We start from the raw sequence: 15,264 nt of genomic DNA, 5'->3' as shown, positions 1-15,264 counted from the left end.
AAGCCAGCCGTTCCTTAAGGGTTTTGAATGGAGTGCTTGCTTGAATGCTTAAACCAAATGGCGATCTCTCCACAAGAAACTTGGTAAAAGAATACACCCAATGTTCTTGAGACCCGACCATAGATCGACTGTAATCTATATACCCCAAAGATGAATGACCCTTCCTGCCACTCCTGTAATGAGTAGAGAGTGGGTGTACTAGTAAATTAAAATGTCGGTCGGTGGAGTTAGCTGTCGTAACGACATCATAAACGTAATGACGTAATGGACACAAAACTGCCGCTACTTTAATATGTAGAAGATGAAATATTTTAACTTCCAGTACGTTTGCAGTCACTACAAAGGGCTTAGTGTTACGATAAGATTTACTATAATATTAACGTTACATTATCATTACTTCGAAAACGATATATTACCATTAAAACACCGAGGCGAATTCCTTACTACAGCGGATATTAATATTAGTGCCGAACACCACTCATCATTGATCATGAACCATACACCGCTTCAAACCATTAACTTTAGATTCACGGCATTGGGATTAAAGTGTTATGGTTATATTTACGATATTATTATTACAAAAACGATACTACTGAAACGATACACTACTGTATTAAGAAAACTGGGCTTAATTTGTCCGAAGCGGTCCGAAGATGAGGCATGCGGCTGCGGCCTAAGGCCTATACGTACCGTATTGTTGGAAGAGCCGTAACGCCGATGCTTTCGATATTTGATGGTCATTTTAACAATCGGTTTGTTTGTGTTTCACAGTGAATGAAAAACGTAAAGGTAGAGCATGCTGATTGTGATATATGACAGGTTTGACGATACGTTTTGCCGGAACGAAATTGGAATCAAAATGGTGGTGTGCGGGAGTCAGTCGCCGCACCGCCGCAATGACATCAGACGTAATAACATCACTCTGTCATGTGACCAGATCCTCAGCTCTGATTGGTGTACGTTTGAGGGGACATACATACATACATACATACATACATACATACATACATACATACATACATACAGACGGACAAACACTGTTCTAGACGGCTTTGCCCGATGGGCTACGTCGTAAAAAATTCTTCCTGTACTCTCAACACTTCAAATTTCCAAACTATCAATTTCCGAGCTGTATCTCGGAGCGGGCTGGGACTTTCTAAATGGAATTTTGCAACAATAATGTGAACTGAAAGTATGCTGGGTTGACCTTGTATTTTTAAACCTTGACCGAATTTAAGGTCATGACCAAATTGTAGACATTTTAAAGTTTTTCACCAAAATTTAACTGCGGTTTGTCAGATCAGAACGAAATTTGCCTCTCTAATCCGAGAGCTAGGCGTATTTACGAGTAATTTTCATCATACCCCACCAGGTTAAAGGTCAAGGTCAAATATCAGTCTGAACATGAAAAAAACATTTTTTGTCGTAGCTCAATTTTGCCAATGGGGAGTTTCAAAGGCCAATCGACTTTCCAAGATGTTCTTGCATCATAATAGTGTATACCTGCACTGACGTTGTGCACCTGATATTTGTTTGGTGTCCTTAATCTATTTTTTGGGAATTGTGCCGAAATTAACAAAAAACACCTTTTTGATCACAATTTGAATATTTTTCTTCCAATTGTCCGATTCATGATGTTCAGTTTTATAGATGCGTTATATATGGGGACACATTTTATTTATTTCCACTCTATCCCTAAATGTTGACGGTCAAGGTGATGTGGTGATCCGAAAAATATATGGCTATCAATGGATCGTGGGCTCGACTTACTCTTGGCGATCATAATCCTCTCCTGACCCATAGCGATAGCTTTGTGATCGCTGATATCGAGTTATATTTGCTGGCTGAATATCCTATGATTATGCAAAACATCCAAAGCTGATGAATAATGAACGGTACAAAAGTGAAAAAACATATTGTGAAACACGACGGAAGTATATCTGCTTTCTCAACTCACTGATAATACCTCCAATGAGCTTTACTTAGATAACATAAATGTGCAATGGGGAACATTGAATACAATCCCATACTCAATACAGTCTTCATTTAATGGTAAATAATTATTGACTACAATGTGATATCTCCAATGTTTCTATGACATTTTAAAGTTTTGATGCCATATAAGTCTGAAAGAAAATAAAGCGAATTCACGATGACTGAATGGTCATTTCATTGTTTGATAATTAATTTGCAACTTTTTCTTCCCCATGATGATCTAAAGGTCCAACACACAAAAAGACAATCAAACAAGTTTTCATATTAATGCGCTTTAAAAATATTTTGGGATTTCATTCAAACAAGCGTTACGCCTAGGTCCCCCGTCGGTGAAGTGATGCGAGTTGACAAAGTGGAAGACGCAAGGCGGCCATCTTGGATTTTGACGTGGCGACCCAATTTTCAATAGCGTTCTTCCTTGTGCCTAGATACACCCACACACCAGATTAGAAGTTGGTACTTCGCTTATTTTTCAAGATATTCAGCTCACAAGGTTCAGACATACATGGGGGCGGCCATCTTGGATTTTGACGTGGCGACCCAATTTTAAACAGCGTTCTTCCTTGTGCCTAGATACACCCACACACCAGATTAGAAGTTGGTACTTCGCTTATTTTTCAAGATATTCAGCTCACAAGGTTCAGACATACATGGCATCAGACATACATGGCGGCGGCCAACTTGGATTTTAACGTGGGTTGCACCCACACACCAAATTCGAATGCGGTCCTTCGCTTACGCATGCACGCACGGACGGACGGATGGACACACGGACGGAGGGGAAAACCGTAGTCCCCCTTTCGCTCCGCGGTGCGACGGGGGACAATAATCTGCCGATACAATTTTTGGAAAACGTTCTCTCAAACAAGTATAACACTCCCTTGTCTCTATTCATATTAGCCAAAAAGCACAATGGGAGTGCGATCACGAAGGTACGAGAAAATTTATCAGAGGAGGGAAGACTTCAGAATCATTGGAATCTCCCACGATGAAGCTAACTCCAAGGGCCTTTCACTTACCGCAGGCAGGTTGGTAGTCTTTCTGTCTTCTACCGACTCCTCTCCAACCTTGCTCCCCCAACTCTCTCTGGGCTCTGTCCCCCAAATATTCCTACAGGTCGCACAAGATCTGCCGCCTGCAACCCTCTTATGGTTAAACTGCCAAAATCAAGACTCTCTGCTCACCTTCACTCCTTCATTCCTCTTTTCTCCCACCTCTGGAACAAACTCCTTCACTCTCTTCAATCCCACTCCTCCCTCCAGGTCTTTAAAACAGCTGTTCACCACCATCTCTTATCTTCCCCCATACAAAACCTTGATCTTTTCTACCCCCACTAATTTCACCCCAGATTCACTTTTTTGAAATACCAACTTCCTTCCTGGAAGTCCTTGCAGTGTCCTTGCGTTTTATACTTCTCCCAACCCTTCCCCTCCCCACGCTCCCCCCCAAGCCCTCTCCCTCCCACAGATCTCCCGATGTCCCTGCTCTCAAATGTTGTGTTTGTGTGCTTCCCCCTCTCTCCCCATCTTGTCTACCGCTCCCCTTATTATATACTTTGTGTGTCTGTTTGATTTTTTGTGTGATAAATGTTAGCTCTTTCACGAGCCTCGAGCCTGTATACAAAAAAACAAAAAAAACAAAAACAAATTTTTGACTCAACTACGTTTTGTATCCCACTGATAGGCCAGGTCTAGATCCGGACTTTAACCAAGATCGAATCGGCTTGTTCTTGTCACCTAACTAACCCATCTACCTAGTTTTGTCACAACTCGTCCACAACTTTTTGAAATATGCAATAATGTATAAGTTATCGTTTTTGCTCCCATCTCTCAATGGTGAAGAATCACTTGAAAACTTATTGTATCTGGATCCAGATCTTCACCAAAATCGAATAAATTCCTCCCTGTCACACACCCAATCCTGCCCACCAAATTTCATCTGAATCCGTCCAAAACTTTGAGATATCCTGCCAACAAACAAACAATCAGATCGGGGTGAAAATATAACCTCCATCCATCACAGATGGCAGAGGTAATGAGAGGGTTCATGGAACACAATACCCCATGTAGTGTTCAAGTACTGTACTGTACATACTTCAATTGTTATAAAAGAATAATTTTAAAGATTGTTTTTTGTTTTTTTTTTAATTCGGAAGTTTAACGCTACTGAAACAGGCTTATACATCGCCGTAGTACATTGTAATAAGACGACGTTAAGTAATAGTTTACGAGATAGCGGCTCTATTGATCACCATGGCATAGAATGCAGCATCAATTGGCATCGTACACTCATACATAGCCATATAGACGACCTCTTCACCCCGATACCATACCATCTCACATGGCACACCATCTCATGCTACATCTTCTTCTTCTTCCCTTTATAAGGGGTGAAGTCCAATGGTACCATGCTCCTGCCCAGCCTTCACCACGATATTTCTCCACTCCCCTCTGTCCTCAGCCAACCTCTCTTCACTCTCCAACCCCCCCACCCACCTCCACCTTACAGATATCCCTCTTCACACAATCCTCCCATCTCAACCACAGTCTACCTCTTTTCCTCAACCTTGCTCCCTCAACCAATCCACTCTTTGCCAAATCGATATATATTATATAGCACGGTTCTTGGAAGTATTATGAAGGTGATTTGTGTTCTACAGTGTTCAAGTATATATTTCAATTTAAATAAACATTTAAAGAGGTTTAAGGGCGTATAAATAAATGAATCCTGGGTTTTACCACCATTTTAGGCAATGTCTATTACATCACCTTATCCAACACATTACATTAGTTATATGCGCGGACCTTACATGTCCATTCTAACATCCTTAAACACATTAGGTTTCCTGCTTGGAATGATCTGCTATTTTGTTTGACTGCCAGGCATCCAGACAGCATAAAAATATTATCTCGCTCCTTTCTGCGTATGGGCGATTGGAGCAAATTCAAAGCCAAAGTACAGTAAAAGGGAAAATTGACTTCCAATTCATGTTCAAAATATAGCATTTGATTAAAATAAGATGTTCCTCGATCATAAACCGACCAGACGGACAGACAGAAGGAAAGACGGAGATGAACCAATTGCTTAGCCCCGTTTTTACTTCACGTGCACAGCATTGGATGTGGCACGACTGAAGATACTTGCCTGGTAAATTTTGAAGAAAATGTAACTGAAAAATTGCCGAATGCTAGACACGGTAAAAGGATGCCAAAGTAGTCGCTTATTCTCAAAAATGGTATTTTTACTATTATTATTCCTTTATCTCTCTCTCTATTATGTGCAGCACAAGTTGCATCATTGGCTGTGGGCATGGCAGTACCACTGATGCAGTTCCCCCTGCCGGTCAGAGCAGGAATTTGGAATGTGTTCATGGTGCCCACGATATCTTGCCTACTCTTTGCTAAGGACACCATGAGATCTTTACCGTCTACCAACTAATGTCGATGCTCGTTTAACGTCCATCAGAGGGATGGTACACACATTCATTAATCATCCTGGCTGTGAAACACCGGGACGACAGTTTATAGCTGTCGGGATTCAAATCCAGGCGCGACAGAGATGAGTGCGCGTACCTCTAGAGTCCAGGCCTTTCCGTGCAGGCCCATTATTCACACTGACACTCACATACTGGGATTTCCCATTTTCCAAAATTCAAATTGCTCTTCGGTGCAAATTACATCTTCGGAGAAGGAATAACTCGTTGACAGATTTGTTTGCATTTGAATTCTCTCCGTGAAAACGTGTTTTTATTTAATAAAAAAATACATAAAAGTAATTTCAAAATAATTTGCCAGGTATAAGAGTGGGAAATACGACTTATAACGAGCATTAACAGGGTTTCCCAAAATAATTGAATGCTGACCTGTTCACTCAAGTCACTGACTGGTACGGCAGGCTGCAATTGTTTTGTTTTTTTAAAGAGGAATCTTAACATAATTCATTCACTGCTTATACATGATTGCCTTTACTAAAGACATCTGTGTGCAATAGATTAGCTGGAAAGTAACGGAATCCCTGTTAACTTATTTGGCAGATTTACCGCCAGTCGCACAGAAAATGTACATGCAGACCCAATTCATTATGATATAATCAGTCTTAAAATCATAAACCTTTAAAACACTCCATTCATTTCACATCAAAATGTTCCCTTCTTTTGTCTGATGATTCAGCATTAACATAACATTACCTCAAAGCCTGGCGCAGCCTCTGACCAACGTGTCAGTGGATGCATTTTCACTTTCATCTCCAGGAACTCGCATTTGTGACTGAAAGCTTTACGCTATCCTCTTTCATTACAACTTCTTCTGTTGGAGCAACAGTTGGATGCAAGTGAATGAACTTCGAGAGAGAGAAAGAGAGAGAGAGGGGGAAAAGAGAGGAACGAAGGATGAAAATGCAAGCAAGACAATTAGGCTGAGAAGGGTTAATTGGGATAACAAAGGTTGTGGGTATGGATAGGTAGTGCCCGGCTTGCTTGAAGTCGTGAAGGGGAAAGTGGGATAGCACAGCCTCAGGAAGGCAGATGCTCTCGAAGAAAAGAAGGATAAACTAAAGGGTTGAGGTGTGCAGTCAGCTTGGATTAGAGCTGGATTATATATATATAGTCCATGGGACAGAGCAGATGTCAGTACCACCTAGGGTGGTGGCAAAACCTCAGTGTTTTTTTTTTTTTAAAGGTCTATGGCTAGGGAACATATTTTGATGTGATGACCATTGCACAATGCCGATTTAGAAGAGTTTTGGGCCAAAAACAACGTCTTTGAATTCCAATTTAAAAAAATTGGATTTCATCGATAAAATGTATTTGATGGTGGAAAATGGTTTTCTTTAACTATCTGCAATTTTTCTGGGTGAATTCCATGCATTTTGACCTACGGTTGCCATGGAAACGGCCATTTTGGGTCAAAACCTGCATTTTTAATTGATTATTGAATGACTAGGTATGCTAGTTCACAGGACACCAAATACTAGAAATACATCACAGTCATTCGAACACGTGGATTTGATGTTTATGGAAAGACATTTTCTAAAAATACAAAATATCAATGGCAGTACAAAAATGGCGACGGCATACGATTAATAATGGTACAATACATTCTTGTGAATAAATTAAATGTGTTTAAACCAATGTTTCTACAGGATCTGGGGTAAATAAATACCTCGTTTTTTGATACGCAATTTGTAGAATTTACATTATACGTAGAAGACACGTTCATAGTGGGTTGTCAGTCAAGACATACGCTCAAAATATCAAACAAACATTTTCTGTGGTATTTAATTGGACACCAATACTTTAAAAAAATACATAAATTATTTAGAAAGAAGTTCTGCAGGGCACAAGTCCATTTTGGGGTAAAACTAGTTTTTTTTTATTATATTTCAAAAATTCTGCAAAACAGGTGAGTGTGTTTGGTTGAAATTTTTGACACTACGTCAAATGTATTCCTAGTAAATTGTCTGTGGTACTGTTCAGCTTGATCTGAACTAAACCACTGTATCGGCAGCACCGTCATCATCGCTTTCCTCATCCTCCTCAAAACGTTAATCGGGCTGTGTGTCATCACCCTCTGAATCCAAGATGAATGTGATGTCAGTACACATATGAAGAGCAGATTTTGTCACCAATGACATTGGATTCGTTTCAGATGAACAGATTGCCTTTAAATTCTTCTTCAGCTCCAATTGTCAAAGACCGGTTCATCCCTTGGCCGCTGCTATTCTGAACAATACGACGCGATTTCCCAAACTCACACTCCAACTTGCTACGAATGTGCTTTTTCCTTGAGTCTTTAACCTCGTGAACACCGTACATTTTAATTGAAGGAACAATGTGTGATGCGAGGTCGATCGCGCGCATCACTTCAGGCATCAAACAGAGTTCATTACTTATGAACGTAAATACAGCTCTGTACGAGTTGTTTTCTGCTGCCCGATTGATAGCGTCATCGTCCTCACTACTACCTTCCATGCCATCGCAACTGCCTGACGCAGACTCCTCTTTTGTGTACACACGGTAGCATGACCTATGGTATTGGCTTTAAGCTGCCACAAGGTCCCCGCTTACAATAGCAAACATCCATAGGTCCATCTTTCTCACAGCAGCTTGTCTGACTGCTGCATCAGCGGGGAGCTGAGCGCGTTGAACCAGACGCCCCTTCGGGTTCTGTCCCCTTAAGGTATTTGTTAACCTTCTGGAAAAAGATACACTTCGCCTCGTAACCTCCAGATGAACTTGCCTCTTGCCTGGATGAACCCTGTCGAGAAAGTTCATGATCATCAAAGTCCTCAATGTTGGTCCCTTTGGCAGTTATTTCATCGAGAAGTTTTTTATGGGTAAATTTGCTGTGGCATTTACGGATGGTATTCCACTGATGGGGTGTCCCCCTCTGGCAGATCCTTTGGAATGTTCAAAATCGAGTCATGATTTCTGATTTCTACTGCCCTCAACAAACTTTGCCACGCATCTAGGTTGTGTGGTGATACCAATTTAGAATCGTCCTCAGTACTGTGGAATAAGCAGTTCATACGCAGCCGCACTGGTGGCAGTCGACGACCTTCACCTTCCATTGTTAACAAGCCTTATCTTGAAAAATTACAAGAGTAAACATTCATCAATCACAAGAGTTTATCAGTCTATATATCAATCAGTAGTGCCTTTGCTCTCTTGTATATTCATTGTAATGTATTTATAGTATTTGGTGTCCTATGAACTACCATACCTAGTCATTCAATAATTTGATTCTTTTGAGTTATTTCAAATTGTTTTAAAAATGGTTTATAAATTCAGGTTTTGACCCAAAATGGCCGTTTCCATGGCAACCATAGGTCAAAATGCATGGAATTCATTCAGAAAAAATTGCAGATAGTTAATTAAAACCATATACCACCTTCAAATATATTTTAACAATGAAATCCAAATTTTTAAATTGGAATTCAAAAAAACGTTTTTGCCCCAAAACTCATATAAAGCTGCCATTGTGCAATGGTCGTCACACCAAAATATGTTCCCTAACAATAGACCTCTCCAAAAAACCCACTGAGGTTTTTCCACCCCAGGTGGTACCGACAAGTCAAATTTCCACACTTGGCCCATGGACTAACATAGAGGTTAACTGGGTTAAAGCGCATGCACCCATGGAGAGCTGGGAAGGGTCTGAGAGCTGAGAGAACGCAGGGAGCTAGACCGGAATAAAGTTTGGTGTGTGTGTGTGTGTGTGTGTGTGTGTGTGTGTGTGTGTGTGTGTGTGTGTGTGTGTGTGTGTGTGTGTGTGTGTGTGTGTGTCTGTGTGACTGGCTCTGGCAAAAGCAGAAACCTGGGGGCAAAAATCAAAATTGAGATTTTCATATCATTTTGATATCATCTGATCATCCTCAGTGCAGTGGATGAAGCAGTTCGTACGCAGCCGCTCTGGTGGCAGTCGACTAACTTCACCTTCCATTGTTAACCTTACCTTCACCTTCACCTTCACGACTAACTTCACCTTCACCTTCACCTTAACAATGAATTCCAAGAACCCATGCTTTTCTCTTTAATTTGATATATACATTATGTTAATTGGATGAAAATTAACTAAGTTATGGTATTTTAATGACAATTATATTTTCGTTTAAACAATGGGGATAATTAGGTTCAAAGTTCACAATACAATATACAATAATGTTTACACGTCGAGCTTTTCATTCATACCAAACATGTATGTCAGGGACCTCCTTCGAATTACGATGTATGGCTTATGTATGGCTCGTAGTAAAACATCGATATTTCGCGATCTACGTGACTTTCTGAGCACATTTTGAGAATGACATTTTAGATTCTTCGGCGAATTTCACAACTTTTCTGTTGTTTCTTGGAAAAATGTTTTGATGCATAATAATCTGGAGAAGTTACTCTTTCCATCCATATAAAAATCTCAATTTGGTCCATGTGGTCATATTTTGACTCTCTTCGGCTTTTTCTCGCTAAGAGAAATGCCGACAAGTGTCTGGTTTTGCCAGAGCGCGTCACATATATACATCTTACTATAATTCACAAAATGTCCGTCTGTCTGTTTGAAGGTACCGTAAAAACTGCTGAACCGATCGCAAAGATATTTTGCGTGGATAATCCTGGGACCCCTGGGAGTAAAATAGGCTATTTAGTTTTCCCAATTTCAGCTTTGGTCTCCAGCATTCTCAAGTTTGGACTCCCGCATAACATTCGTGTTCGCATAACGTTCATTGTGACGATGTTCTCATTGTGACGATGTTGTGACGATGTATGTGTTTAATGAACGTTTAATGTTTAATGAACGTTTAATGTTTACTGAACGTTTAATGTTTAATGAACGTTTAATGTTTAATGAACGTTTAATGCCCTTCGATGTCCGGGGCCGCACGCGCGCTACACTGGACGGGCCAGCGTGTACCTTGCCCTTCGCCGTCAGTCTAGGGTAAACCGCTGAGCCCCATCCTCCGTGATGGGGACTGGGGCTTGAGACAGTGTCCCACGAACGAGGAATTCCCAGTAAGCGCGAGTCATCAGCTCGCGTTGATTAAGTCCCTGCCCTTTGTACACACCGCCCGTCGCCGCACAAACATCACAATGAAACAATCACAATTCACATATTCATGCAATTCAAATAAATACGAATAAATAAATTTGAATGGTAAATAAATAAACACATCAGTGATGTGGCTTTTATTGAAATTCTAAAGATACTGTTTTGATTTTGGTGATTTACGTGTGATATGATTTGACAGATGTTTATATGAATCGTTTAAAATAAAAAAATTCTGCCTTCAATTTCTGATATTTTGCCTTTTCATTTTGGCTTCCCAATTGAAGTTTGAGGTTTGTCTGTCTGTCTGTTCCCAGGTACTGCAAAAACGGCTAAACGGATCGCAACGAAATTTTGGGTGGGTAATCCTGGGACCCACTGGAGTAAAATAGGCTATATTGTTTTTCCAATTTTCAAATTTTTCCAATTTTCCAGTTTTTCCAAACACGATGGAATAATATTGACCGATATGAACAGTGATGTGGCTTTTATTGAAATTCTACAAATACTGTTTAGATTTTGATGTGATATGTGTGATATGATTTAACGGATGTTTATATAAATCGTTTAAAATAAAATAAAAACCCTTCAATTTCTGATATTTTGCCTTTTCATTTGGGCCTCCCAATTGAAGCCCCACCCATAGGGCGGGTACCGTTGCTAGTATATTATAATTTAATAGTATAAAAAAGTCACCATCTACCTGTCTGCAATAAGAACAATACACCACGTGTTTCGGCCTTATAGCGAGAGATGCCAATAACACCGAGAGCTTTAAATTCGAGCGTCGAGAGGCTTACCCACTGCTCAGGTTGATCAATAGTGAAATCCTGAAGTTTTTTTTTTTTAACCAGGTTGTGCTAAATCTCAGCTGTTATCAGATACAAGTTGTGTAATCAGGAAACTACATCACTGTGCAACACTACTATTGTCAGAGAGAACACTCCGTTTTTGGTGCGTCAACATAAGCATTACAACATCGAGATCTCCTTGATCATTAATATATATATATATATATATATATATATATATATATATATATATATATATATATATATATATATATATATATATATTACATACGTACAAACTAAAAGCCCAACACACGTCGCTCATCGATAAATGGTGGGAACAACCATCAGCTCTGGCATGATGAATCATCCCCAGCTATGTCTAGGACTACAGTATGTATATGTATATGTGTGTGTGTGTATATATATATATATATACACATACACATACACACACACAATCATTTATTGTGAATGTCAGATTAATTTGTTTGCTGCAAACAGCAACGTAACAATATTATGATTTATTAACAAACAACATAATGTCCCGTAAACGTGGTTGAAATCTTTCAATACCTGAAAACAAAAAGGTTCCATCACAATGAATAAATAAATATATATTACTAAATAGATAAATGAATGAATGAATGTTTGCGAGTGGGAAAATGAATCGTCTGGATCTTCATCGCCAGGCCACCTTCAGCCCACATCAGCAGTTCATTCTTTATTCATTCTATTGCCAAAACAGAAAGTGTTGCAGCAAAGTTCAGAATTTTACTTCTAGTTCTAATCGTTCGGTGTGATCAAAATAGAATTTGGCTTTTGATGGTCGAATGAAAGAATAATATGGATTTTCCAACTCAAAATTCGGTCACGTGACCAATTCTGTAGTACAGTGTCCTCAACCTTGAAAACATTGAGACTTGTAGTTGAAGCGTTTTTCTCAAACTTTTCTGAACGCCCAACCATAGATGGCACCCTGACCTGTCGTGGTGGCCTTCACACCCGTGTGACCTTCATACGAGGCCAATGAATTGCAATGTGTGACCTATCAGTATCACTCACACCTTCTGGAAACCCCCTTCCTTGCGAGTGGACTAATGTCGGACAACGTTATGCAAAGCCAGGTCGCCTTCCTGTACGACTCAAAGAGGAACGGGAACTTCGGTAATCTCGGGCCACAGACCCCAACGAGCGGCCCGGGGTCTCCGGGTACCGGGCGCGAGTAACGGGGTCTTCGGGCATCACATGCAAAGATGGAATGGGATTAGAGCAACACAGACGTGGTGGGCAAGGGTAACCGCAGTGAAAGCACTAAGGGGTGGGTGGTGACGGTTCACAGGGATTACAAGACCTACAAAGGAATTCGAATTGGGTCTTGAGCGCCGGTGGTGCTTGGAACATAGATCGAGCTTTTGCATGTGATGGTGGATGAGATGTTACTGTTAGAGACCGAGTGCGATGCTCGATGCACAAGGCCTGGATGGATCAGCGCCAAGACAAGAGCGTGGTTCTGAAGGGACGATGAAGACACACGGGTAATTTATTCAGGTCGAACATTAGACACACGCATGGTAATGGCATCTAAAACTCAGGTAAGCGAAGAGCGACTATCAAAGTGAGTAAAAGCCATCGAGGTGGCAGCGCCGCCATCAGACCAACAAAGGCCTTTGTGTGGGCGCGGCGTGGCGGTCGCAAGGACATCGCCCGGACGGTCTCACCTCTGCTTACTGAGAGACCTGCTTTTCACCGGGAAGGTCAAGCGACACCGTCGACCTTCTCCCTCGGCCGAAGATCACGGATCATAGTGGGTTTACTCCAAATGATCTCGAAAGTCTCCCTTCGGTCGCCTCAACGAGGCCGCCGGGCGGGCGCCATGAGCCACTGGCTCCTCAGTACTGGCGCCGTACCCACTTTGGAGACGGGAGACGCCTTGCGGGCGGAAATGTGCCTGGACTTGGGAGAATGCCGCAGTGGGATTTAGGCCTCTAGGGCAGTTTGTATTTTTATAAAGTGTACCAAGACCGAACCTTGCTGCGTCCCCGCGATGTGTAGGGGGCGGGAGCTAGTGAAGTGAGGTGGAGAGCTAGCTGGACATCGAGGTGAAATTATTATTATTATTATTTTTAAAGCTAAAAGAAAGATTCATGTGCGAGTCTCAGAGCGGTGAAAAATCGCCATTTTTAATGAGAGATCTTGACAGAGTGCGACCTGAGAGATCTTCATATGGGAATCACGGTCATTTGATAGTAGAGTTAATGTGCACGCGGGTTTGGGAGGAGGTGGGGTGGGGGAATAGTGGGAGTTTGGGCGGCAGAAATAGGGTGGGGCACTCAAGTCGGACTGAGAAAAGGTGTGCGTGAACTGTTCACAGGTGATCACAGGTGAACTGGTTGAGAAAAGGTGTGCGTGGGCAGCACGTGAGCTTTAGGATGTTTGGGGGTGCTGAGACGATTGGGGTCTTCGTCCACCAATTATGCTTCTGGACAAAGTTCTATCATGAACAATTGTGAACCATTGTTCAAACTTTATTATTATTTCGACCAGCCCACATAGTGCTTTATTTATTAATAAAATAACTATTCGCTTTGGAAATACTTCAAGCAAAAAGAGAAATAGCAACACATGTTGTAACTACCATATATATATATATATATATATATATATATATATATATATATATATATATATATATATATATATATATCTGTGCAGTGTCTGTGACTGTGTTGTCACTGAACTACTCCCTCAAACTTTTGTGAAATCGTACCAAACTTCTGGTATGCACATATCTCTCCCGTCGGTATGTCCTAAGGGTATTGTTTTTGAAAAAAATTTCCAATATATTATTTTTCTTTTTGGAATTTTTTTGGGAAAGAATTTTTTGTTTCAACTTAAGTTTTCAACTCCAGTTGTTTATAAAAGGTAATATCACGTATATTACAAATACATTTGTGCAAAATAATTGTTTGAATTATGATTGGTGTAAACCATGACAAAACGGCAACTCGGGTACAGTCATTTATCTGTATATCTACATATCTGGGCAGTGTCTGTGTTGTCACTTAACTACTCCCTCAAACTTTTGTTTCCGTGGTTGTGAAGTGTTTTTAATAACGTGGTGGTGAGGTGTTTTTAATTCTGTGGTGGTGTGTTTTTAACTATGTGGTGGTGAGGTGTTTTGAATTAGTTGATGAGGTGTTTTGAATTACTTTGGTGAGGTTTTTAAAATTACGTGGTGGTGAGGTATTTTAAATTACGTGGTGGTGATGTGTTTTAAATTACGTGGGGGTGAGGTGTTTTAAATTACTTGGTGGTGATGTGTTTTAAATTACGTGGGTGTGAGGTGTTTTAAATTACGTGGGGTGAGGTCTTTTAAATTACGTGGTGGTGAGGCGTTTTGAATTACATGGTGGTGAGGTGTTTTGAATTACATGGTGGTGAGGTGATTTGAATTACTTGGTGGTGAGGTGTTTTAAATTACTTGGTGGTGAGGTGTTTTGAATTACGTGGTGGTGAGGTGTTTTGAATTGGTGGTGAGGTGTTTTGAATTACTTGGTGGCGAGGTGTTTTGAATTACGTGGTGGTGAGGTGTTTTGAATTACATGGTGGTGAGGTGTTTTTAATTTTGTGCTGGTGAGGTGTTTTTATTACGTGTTTTATGTCTGAGGTGTTTTAAATTACTTGGTGGTGAGGTGTTTTGAATTACTTGGTGGTGAGGTGTTTTGAATTACGTGGTGGTGAGGTGTAATCATCCCAAACTTCCAGTCTGCACGTACCCCTCCCGTATGTATGTGCTGAGGGGTTCTTTTTTGAATTTTATATATTTTTTCAACCTAAATTGCTTATAAAAATGTAATATCACAAACACTACAAATAAATTTGTGCAAAATAATTGTTTGTATTATGATTGGTGTAAATCATGACAACACAGCAACTCA

At 40.6% G+C, this 15,264-nt stretch overlaps 1 protein-coding gene across 2 annotated transcripts in view; it reads right to left on the bottom strand.

The window, feature by feature from the left end:
• The window catches only part of LOC137421287 (uncharacterized), a 153,159-nt gene extending 139,939 nt beyond the window's left edge, over positions 1-13,220 (bottom strand). For both annotated transcript variants that reach the window (XM_068107182.2, XM_068107183.2), the window contains exon 1: positions 13,045-13,220. The gene's annotated coding sequence lies outside the window, so the exon portion shown is untranslated. The remainder of the gene's footprint in view (positions 1-13,044) is intronic.
• Between the last annotated feature and the right edge of the window lie 2,044 nt (positions 13,221-15,264).

The sequence above is a fragment of the Myxine glutinosa genome, chromosome 2 (assembly GCF_964187855.1).
Source record: "Myxine glutinosa chromosome 2, kmMyxGlut1.1, whole genome shotgun sequence".
NCBI lineage: Eukaryota > Metazoa > Chordata > Myxini > Myxiniformes > Myxinidae > Myxine > Myxine glutinosa.
This window is presented reverse-complemented; position numbering and strand designations above follow the sequence as displayed.